Source organism: Salvia miltiorrhiza, chromosome 6 (assembly GCF_028751815.1).
Source record: "Salvia miltiorrhiza cultivar Shanhuang (shh) chromosome 6, IMPLAD_Smil_shh, whole genome shotgun sequence".
In the NCBI taxonomy this organism is placed as follows: domain Eukaryota; kingdom Viridiplantae; phylum Streptophyta; class Magnoliopsida; order Lamiales; family Lamiaceae; genus Salvia; species Salvia miltiorrhiza.
Genome location: NC_080392.1, coordinates 24,358,804 through 24,366,918, shown reverse-complemented (window position 1 = coordinate 24,366,918; position 8,115 = coordinate 24,358,804). Strand labels below are relative to the sequence as shown.

The following is an 8,115-nucleotide window of genomic DNA, read 5'->3' as shown; positions in this document are numbered from 1 at the left end:
ACATAAGAGCAGGTTTGAATTAAGCGAGTGGGGGTAGTAGGTTTTTGATAAAAAACAGAGAATGTTACCGCTCTACCTGCCCCTACCATACTTACAGTTCCCGTACCCACATCGATGCGAGTATGGGTGGTAGCCATAAAGGGTCGGCCAAGTAGCACGAGATGCCCATTCTCGCCTCTAATCCCTTTTCCCTCATCAAGTACAACAAAATCAGCTAAAACACTAATCCCCCTCACAACCACCTCTACATCCTTAACAAGGCCTCGTGGGCTGCTAATGAAGCCGTCAGCTAGTTCTATCTTAATATTCGTGCATTTCAGCTCTTTATTTCCCAACCTCTCTAAAATATCAAGCGGCATCAAATTGACTGCCGCGCCCAAATCAAGCATTCCCAAGACCTTTTCAACCCCTCCTAAGCTAATATCAACGATAAAGCTACCTGGATCTCCTTGCTTGGGTGGTGGTTGGTCTGGTGCAACAGTGACAGGTGGCAGTGGCTCACTGGGGCATTGGGTTGCCTTGATTGCTTGCACGGTTCTGCTTCTTCATCTCCCCGTGGTTATTGGAGTATTTTCCTTGATTACCGCCACAGCATGAGCCTGATGCTGCTGCTGGTCCTGGTTTGGGAACTTCCCCGTTGGCTGTTCTTGCTGCAGCTGATTCAAGGCTCCAGTTAATTGTCCCACTGTAGTCTCGAGGCGCTTGATGGTAGCACTCTGAGCCTCCATCGCCTGTTTGCTAGCTTGCATGAAAGCTTGCATCTGATCTTCAAATAAGGGGCCTGGAGGTTGGTGCTGCTGAGGGAATGAGGGCTGTTGTTGAGATGGGTAGAACTGCTGCTGGTTCTGATACCCCATTTGCTTTGAAGGTCGGGGAAACTGATTGCCTTGGTTTGATCCCGACCCTTGGCCAGGAGCTTGGTTCCTCCATCCTGAATTCTGCTCATTTCTCCAACCCGAGTTGGAGCCTTGTTGCCCTTGATTAAAGCTGGGCCTCTGTTCAAATTGAGGCCTCCCCGGATAGCCCTGAGCAGCATAGACTTCTGCTTGTCCTTCAGGTGGGAATTCGCCCATTCGATGGCACGCGTTAATTCCATGGCCAAATTCGCCACATATGCCACAACCTTCTGCTGATGGTGCGCGAACGGGTGGAGCCTCAACCTGGTTCATCGTGAGGTGTTGTACTTGCCTCATCAGGTCCGCTACCTGCTTCTGAAGCTCATTGTTTGGAGCTACTGCATTGGCTTCAACCCTCCTTCCTCTAACTGATATCTGTTGAGAACTCGCGGCAAGTGTTTCGAAGATCTCCTTGAGCTCATCAGCTGTCTTCCGGGCAATGTTGCCCCCTGCTGTACTGTCCACCATAAACTGTGCCGTCTGAATCAATCCGTCATAGAAGAACTGCATCAACATGACGGGTGCTAACTGGTGCTGCGGGCACTGGCGAAGGAGCTCTTGGAATCTCTCCCAAGCCTCGTGGAGAGGCTCGTCGGCTCCTTGCATGAAGTTCATTATTTGAGTCCTAATCTCCTGTGTCTTGTGATTAGGGTAAAATTTGAGCATGAACTTCTCACATGCCTCGCTCCACGTGGTTATGGAGTTTGGCGGCAGGGACAGCAACCACGTCCTCGCCCGGTCTTTGAGTGCATAGGGTAAGCACTTGAGTCTCAACTGATCCTCGGTGAGCTGCAATAATGGGAAGGTCTGTATTTGCGTGCAGAAGTCCCGGATGAATTGTAGAGCATCCTCACTCGGCATTCCATAAAAGAGCGGCAACAGGCTTGAGTCGTTCGGCTTCAGATTATAATTCTGGACTGCCGTGGGAAGCACTATCGCCGACGTGCTAGTGTTCCCGATAACAGGCCTGGAAAAATCCCCCATATACTGTACATTCTGCTCCGCCATGACTTCTTGGTCGAGACTGGGATAATCCTATTCACAATCTTCCTCTGGATACTGCGATTCCACAAAGTTTCTCGAACTGGACTCGGACTCCTCCTCCAGGCTGGAAAGGACCTCACGAGGTCGGTGAATGTTGTCAAAGTAAGGTACTAGCTTTCTCTTCAAGCTGCGGCGACCTTGCATACACAACACTAGCAAACCAAATCAAACGCACCGGAGGGAGAAAATAACCAAGTCAAAAGAAAGGAACAAAATAAACACTGAAAACAAATGCAACACAATCAAATGCCTAAAGCCTTCCCCGGCAACGGCGCCAAAATTTGACTCATCCAAAAACACCTAGCGGATGGACTCGAATTTATACGAGGTCGTCCTAGGGTGGTAAGGTGACTCAAGTCGTCTCACAAGGAAGACTTAGCAGGGCTCTAATCGTGTTACTCACAAGAAACTGAAAGGAAACCTAAACACTCTAATCAGAAGCTGGGTCTGACACTCTCTCCAATTAACTAGCGCGTAATAGAAAGAAAGCAGTAAAATTATCTAGGCGAGAAATAAATATGAAGCAATAGATCAAGCATAAAAACTAGGGTTCTAAGCTAATTAATCTAGAAGCGATAAATAACCTAAAAACGTAAAGCAATATTTATCTAGGCGCATAAAGAAACAATTATCTAGGCGATGAAAACATCAAAAGCATAAATCAAATATCATTATCTAAGTGCTCGATTATCTAGGCAATGCAATAACAAGAAAGCTTGTAAAGATTAACTAATCAAAATGAAGAACTTACAATCGATTCAATGAAAACAACGATCTAGCGGAATCCACAAGTATCTAAAATGTTTCTTTCTACCTAAACTAAGGGAAAAGGCATAAAATCGCAGGTGGAGGCTGGGAGAAAATTGGATGTTAATGAAACCCTCAAAATCGGATTTTATAGCAATTTTCGTAACTGCCGGAATTGCACAGGGGCGGCGCCGCCGTGAGGGCCCTTCGCGGATTTCCTCCAAGAATGCATAGCCCGCGCCGCGAGGCCGCGGCCGCTATCTCGACGGCGGCCGCCGTGAGACGGCGGCGCCGTGGAACGGCGGCGTCCGTGAGCTCTGCCTCCGAAACTGCTCCAAACAACGCCAAAACGCGCGGCTGCTCCCGATTCCTGCACACAACAGTAATACACGCAAATAACATCGAGCAAGTGAAGGATAGATCAAAAAGACACGAAGCGTGCTCGAATGCACAACAACAAGACCCGTAAAATCATCACAAAATAGGGCTAAACAGAGCAGTACCAAGTTATACGATTATTCGTAAATCGAGGTTTTGTGCTCATAGAATAATTTCTCACATATTGGAGAAACCTACTAATCTTTTCACAAAAGGCTTATCGCAAATGGTTATTGAAAGATGGGAATGCGGTTGATGCCACCCACTTAGGAGACTTTAAGTATAAGTGGGAGAAGTGTTAAGTGATTGGTAAATAGATGCATTGTATACTAAATGTTTGCTTTAGTATAAGTGGGAGATTGTTGGATTTGTATACTGAAAGCAAGAACGTTTTATGCTTGTATACAATGTTTCATGTTACCACTATCTAATCTCCTATCTGATTGTGTTCATGATTGCACATGTATGTCCCTTATCTCTTTATAAGTAGATTATATGGTGTGTTGTAGATCACAGAAGATCATATAATTGGAATAATCTTAAGAGATATAAAATGATCACAGCCGAGATGACTTCAGGACGAGTCATTGGTTTAGGCTGCGGTATAGATGGAAGTAGTTTGTCTTGACTACTTGTCTATACTGGTACGTCATAACGTATTGATAGGACCACAGTGAGATGTATTCTTCTGTCTGACTTAAGTGAAGAATCAAAGATCTCGGTGACTTAATAGAATCTTAAGACTAATAAGATTTCAAATATATATGTTGATTCGTATATCACTTTGACTTACTATGGGTGAGAGTTATATAGTAACTTGAGTACTCTGTATCTTGGGTGATAGCGGTCAATATATGATATTTGGTTATCTGTATTAGTACCCGTATCCGGTATAGGATAATGACATCCCCTTAAGGAGCTCAATAATGTTTATTGCGCTAAACCCTGCAGGTTGATTAAGTTCAGGCGCAATAATAAGGTTTGAGTGGTACTGCTTAAGGATTACAAAGAGATTAATTAATTTAAGGGTTAATTGCATGAAAATACACGAACTTTAGTCACTTTTTCATTCTGCACACCGACTTTGAAATTTACATTTTAAACCATGAACTTTGCATTCGTTCCATTTTTTCCTTAAAATTCACCTCCGGCCATCGGAAATCTGAGGTGGCGCCTTTTGGCGCCACGCGTACGTGACACGTCATTAATGTGTGCTGACGTGTCTTTAATTTAATACTCTCTCTCTAATACTCTCTCTCTATCTACTTCTCTCACTCTCTCTCTTTCTTTTCTCTCTCTCTCTCTCTAATATTCACCTCCGTCCCCGCGCTTCCCTCGTCCCACACAACTCGAGGCCGCCGCCGCCACTGCCGCCGCACGGACCGCCGCCGAGACCCATCTCCACGTCGCCGTAGACGACGTCAAAGAAGAAAATAAACTTCTTTTGGTTCTGAGAAAGATCGGTATAGTATCCCTCTCCGACGTCCATACCTTCTTCCCGGGCGAGGCACTCGACTGAATATCCGCATGTGCATGGAAAGTGGTGGTATCTGTTAGATGAATATCCGCTTCAGCTATTTCACTCAGTGTATCCAAGTTAAAGTTGTTAGCTGCACAGGTACCGAATCCATCTTCTTCGTCGTCTTTGAATGATAATGATTTTATCTCTGTGAAATTCTTTGATGTGTTATCACTCTCACATGGCTGATGTCCCTCTCCTTTTAGTACCCCGAGCTGCTGGAGGAATTCATTCAGATCAATCCGTGGCTTGTCTTCGGAGGTAATCACTTACTCTGAGATGAAAACTCGGTATCTTTCTCCGTTGCCTCAGGAATTTCTAGACAGGGCTCCTCGCTTAGAATGTGCACGTCGTTTTTGGGATCACTGGATGATGAACTTGATGAATAATCCTGACCAAGAACCCCACTCTTCTTGAGTTCTTGCAGCCTCTGGTGAATCACATGGACGCTCGGCTGCGCATTTAAGTTGAGACGTGGAGACGGGTCTCGGCGGCGGCAGTGGTGGCGGCGGCCTCGAGTTGTGTGGGATGAGGGAAGCGCGGGGACGGAGGTGAATATTAGAGAGAGAGAGAGAAAAGAAAGAGAGAGAGAGAAGTAGATAGAGAGAGAGTATTAGAGAGAGAGTATTAAATTAAAGACACGTCAGCACACATTAATGACGTGTCACGTACGCGTGGCGCCAAAAGGCGCCACCTCAGATTTCCGATGGCCGGAGGTGAATTTTAAGGAAAAAATGGAACGAATGCAAAGTTCATGGTTTAAAATGTAAATTTCAAAGTCGGTGTGCAGAATGAAAAAGTGACTAAAGTTCGTGTATTTTCATGCAATTAACCCTTAATTTAAGCTGTCAGAGCTGTAATTAATTAATGGATGTCGGATATTTTAAATACGGAGATTTAATAAGTCTAAATACAAGCCCCGACTCATCACCTGGCAATAAAGGGGTAAGTCAATATTGGTTCTCTAGTGGAATGAACTAATATTTATAAATTAATTATGGTCTGGGCTGACCATAGATAATTAATTTATTTGAGGCCCATCTTTATTCTTTGTATCTGGTCCCTGGACTGGCCCAAAGTCTCCTAGCCCAAGGAAGAGAGAAAACACGCCTCCTACACCTAATCTGCGCCTCCTACGTATTTATTTTATTATAAATACAGCTGTCAGCTCTCAGGAAAAATACACTGATAAAAATATTAGGGTTTTGAGAGCTCTGGGGCGCAGAGAAGAAAAACGTGTGGAGATTTATTTCTCTCTTGGGATTTTCACAGTTCGTTGTCCATCCAACGGTGACGGTGAAAGCTGAGCGGGATACAGTTCAGAAGATCTGAGCTGGAGTCAGATTTTTGCAGGAAATCAAGTTCTGACAGTCTCCGAAGAACAGCCATAACTTCCTCTACAGAAGTCCGATTGGGTGAAACAGGCGGCCAAAGAAATCTCTTTCGAAGACGAAGAAGTCGTATTTCTGCACCAAATACGATTGGAGGTCGTTTGAAGGGTCGAACAGAGCGTTGAAGTTGGCTGAGCTGTTCAGCGACGGATTGACGAATTCTTAGGAATTCTTCAGGTATTTTCTAACTCCAGCGTGCAGTTGTTAAATTCATAGGAGCAAGTTAGGGATTAATCGTTGTATGATAAATTAATAATAATTCAAGAAACGATCATCGGGCAAACGGAACGTTAATTCAATTTAATATTCCTTCAGCCTCTGGGAGATACACCGATCACTCGCAAGAATGGATCTAACCATCTCATGAAGGATCCGTCGTCTTCGGTAAGAAACTGCAATGTCATTAGTAACATGATTGATCCAGGTTGTGCTACTTTGAATGCAGGTACTAACATTACAACGTCCGCACTGGAGCAAACGCGTGAGCTTGGCCATTTCAACCTGGACGCCAGACCTACAGGAACACTCCGACAAGATGGAAACATCACTGGGGGGCAACTTGCCCGAACCAACATCACCACCCCGGGCGTAGCAATGAGCAATGCTGTCATAGGAGCCACACAACCTACTATATTGGGCCCAATCTGGCGGTCACGCCAAGTCAAGTTAACCAACAGGCGGATGGACTCGGTCAGAGTGAGATCACCCAAGAACAACTATTTGGCAATGAATTCACCAAACCAGCCGCGACCGGCCCGTACGCAATCAGAGATGAGAACCTGGCAAGAAAATTGACCGAAATGGAGGCCTTGATTCAACGAATTCCAGGGATCCCGACACCCATCCACAAAAGTTCAAAGAATTACGACGCCGACTCGCCATTCGTGGATGAAATTGCCCTGGTTGAAATACCTGTCAAGTTCAACTTTCCAAGCATCCAAATGGTTGATGCCACAACAGATCCGACCGACCACGTTACTCAATACAAGCAAAGGATGTTCACTGTCGCAATTCCTCGTGAATTGAGGCAGGCCTACATGTGTAAAGGGTTTGATTCTAGTCTGACAGGACCGGCCCTCCAGTGGTAAGCTAACCTTCCAAATTATTCTATTTCAAGTTTTGCTCAACTAACCGATATATTTGTGCAGTAATATGATAGTAGCAGGAAAGTTGAAAAGATATCGGATGACCTTTATGCATGCCGTGGTCCAACAACGTGACGAATCTATTCAAGACTACATCGGTCGATTCAACAAGGAGAAGGTGTCCATCACAAATTGCAACACCCAGGCAGCGATCACCGCCTTTCGAAAGGGTCTCCTGCCCGACTCGGACCTCTACAAAGACCTCACCAAATACCCTTGTAGAACAATGGAATACGTCATCGCCAAGGTGTCACAGCCCAAAACCATTTATCTCCTTTACAATATTTATTTAGAAATTTTCAAGTTATTTGATTTTTTAAAATATTTTATATGTCAAATTTATGTTAGTCTAGTCGCGCCCCTAGCCAGATATATATCTTTGAATTAAAATTATATCTTTTGAGGCAAATTGAGATTATATTTTTAGAAATATAGATTTTATAAAAATATGGGTCTTATTTCGTTAAGGGGCTGAAATATTTTGCATAAGTGTAGAAGCCTTTATAATACTATTAGATACATTATTAACTAATCTTATTTCCTACAATGAATTTACGTGTCTATTTTTACTTCAACCACGTAAGTCTGACTTATCAGTCACATTTTGGCCACCTCTTCCAAATTATTCTTGCAGAACACATATTCTTGAGCAGAAAGTAATTTCCTCTAGTATATATATTTCATTTTCTTCATCATTTTATTTCACACCCACAGCAACACAAACACTTAACTTTTTGTTCTGCTCCTTTCACCATGTTGGGAACTTATTGAAATATCCTAATCCTTGTTTTGATAATACCAAAATCCATAGGCCTTAATTGTAATAGACTAGAACTATTCAAACTCAAGTGTTAGAGTTCTTTTCTAGTTTTGTTTGCTGTTCTGAAGACTGAAAACTGAAGGACGAAAGACTGAAGACTGAAGCTACCAACTGAAGTATCAGTTGAAGAATCAGTCCGGAACTGATTACTTAAATGCGTGCCACGTGGATTCAG

General features: G+C 43.9%; 1 pseudogene; it reads right to left on the bottom strand.

Annotated features, from left to right (window-relative positions):
- Positions 1 to 2,506: 2,506 nt before the first annotated feature.
- On the bottom strand, positions 2,507 to 6,586 carry LOC130990666 (dehydration-responsive element-binding protein 2F-like; annotated as a pseudogene).
- Between the last annotated feature and the right edge of the window lie 1,529 nt (positions 6,587 to 8,115).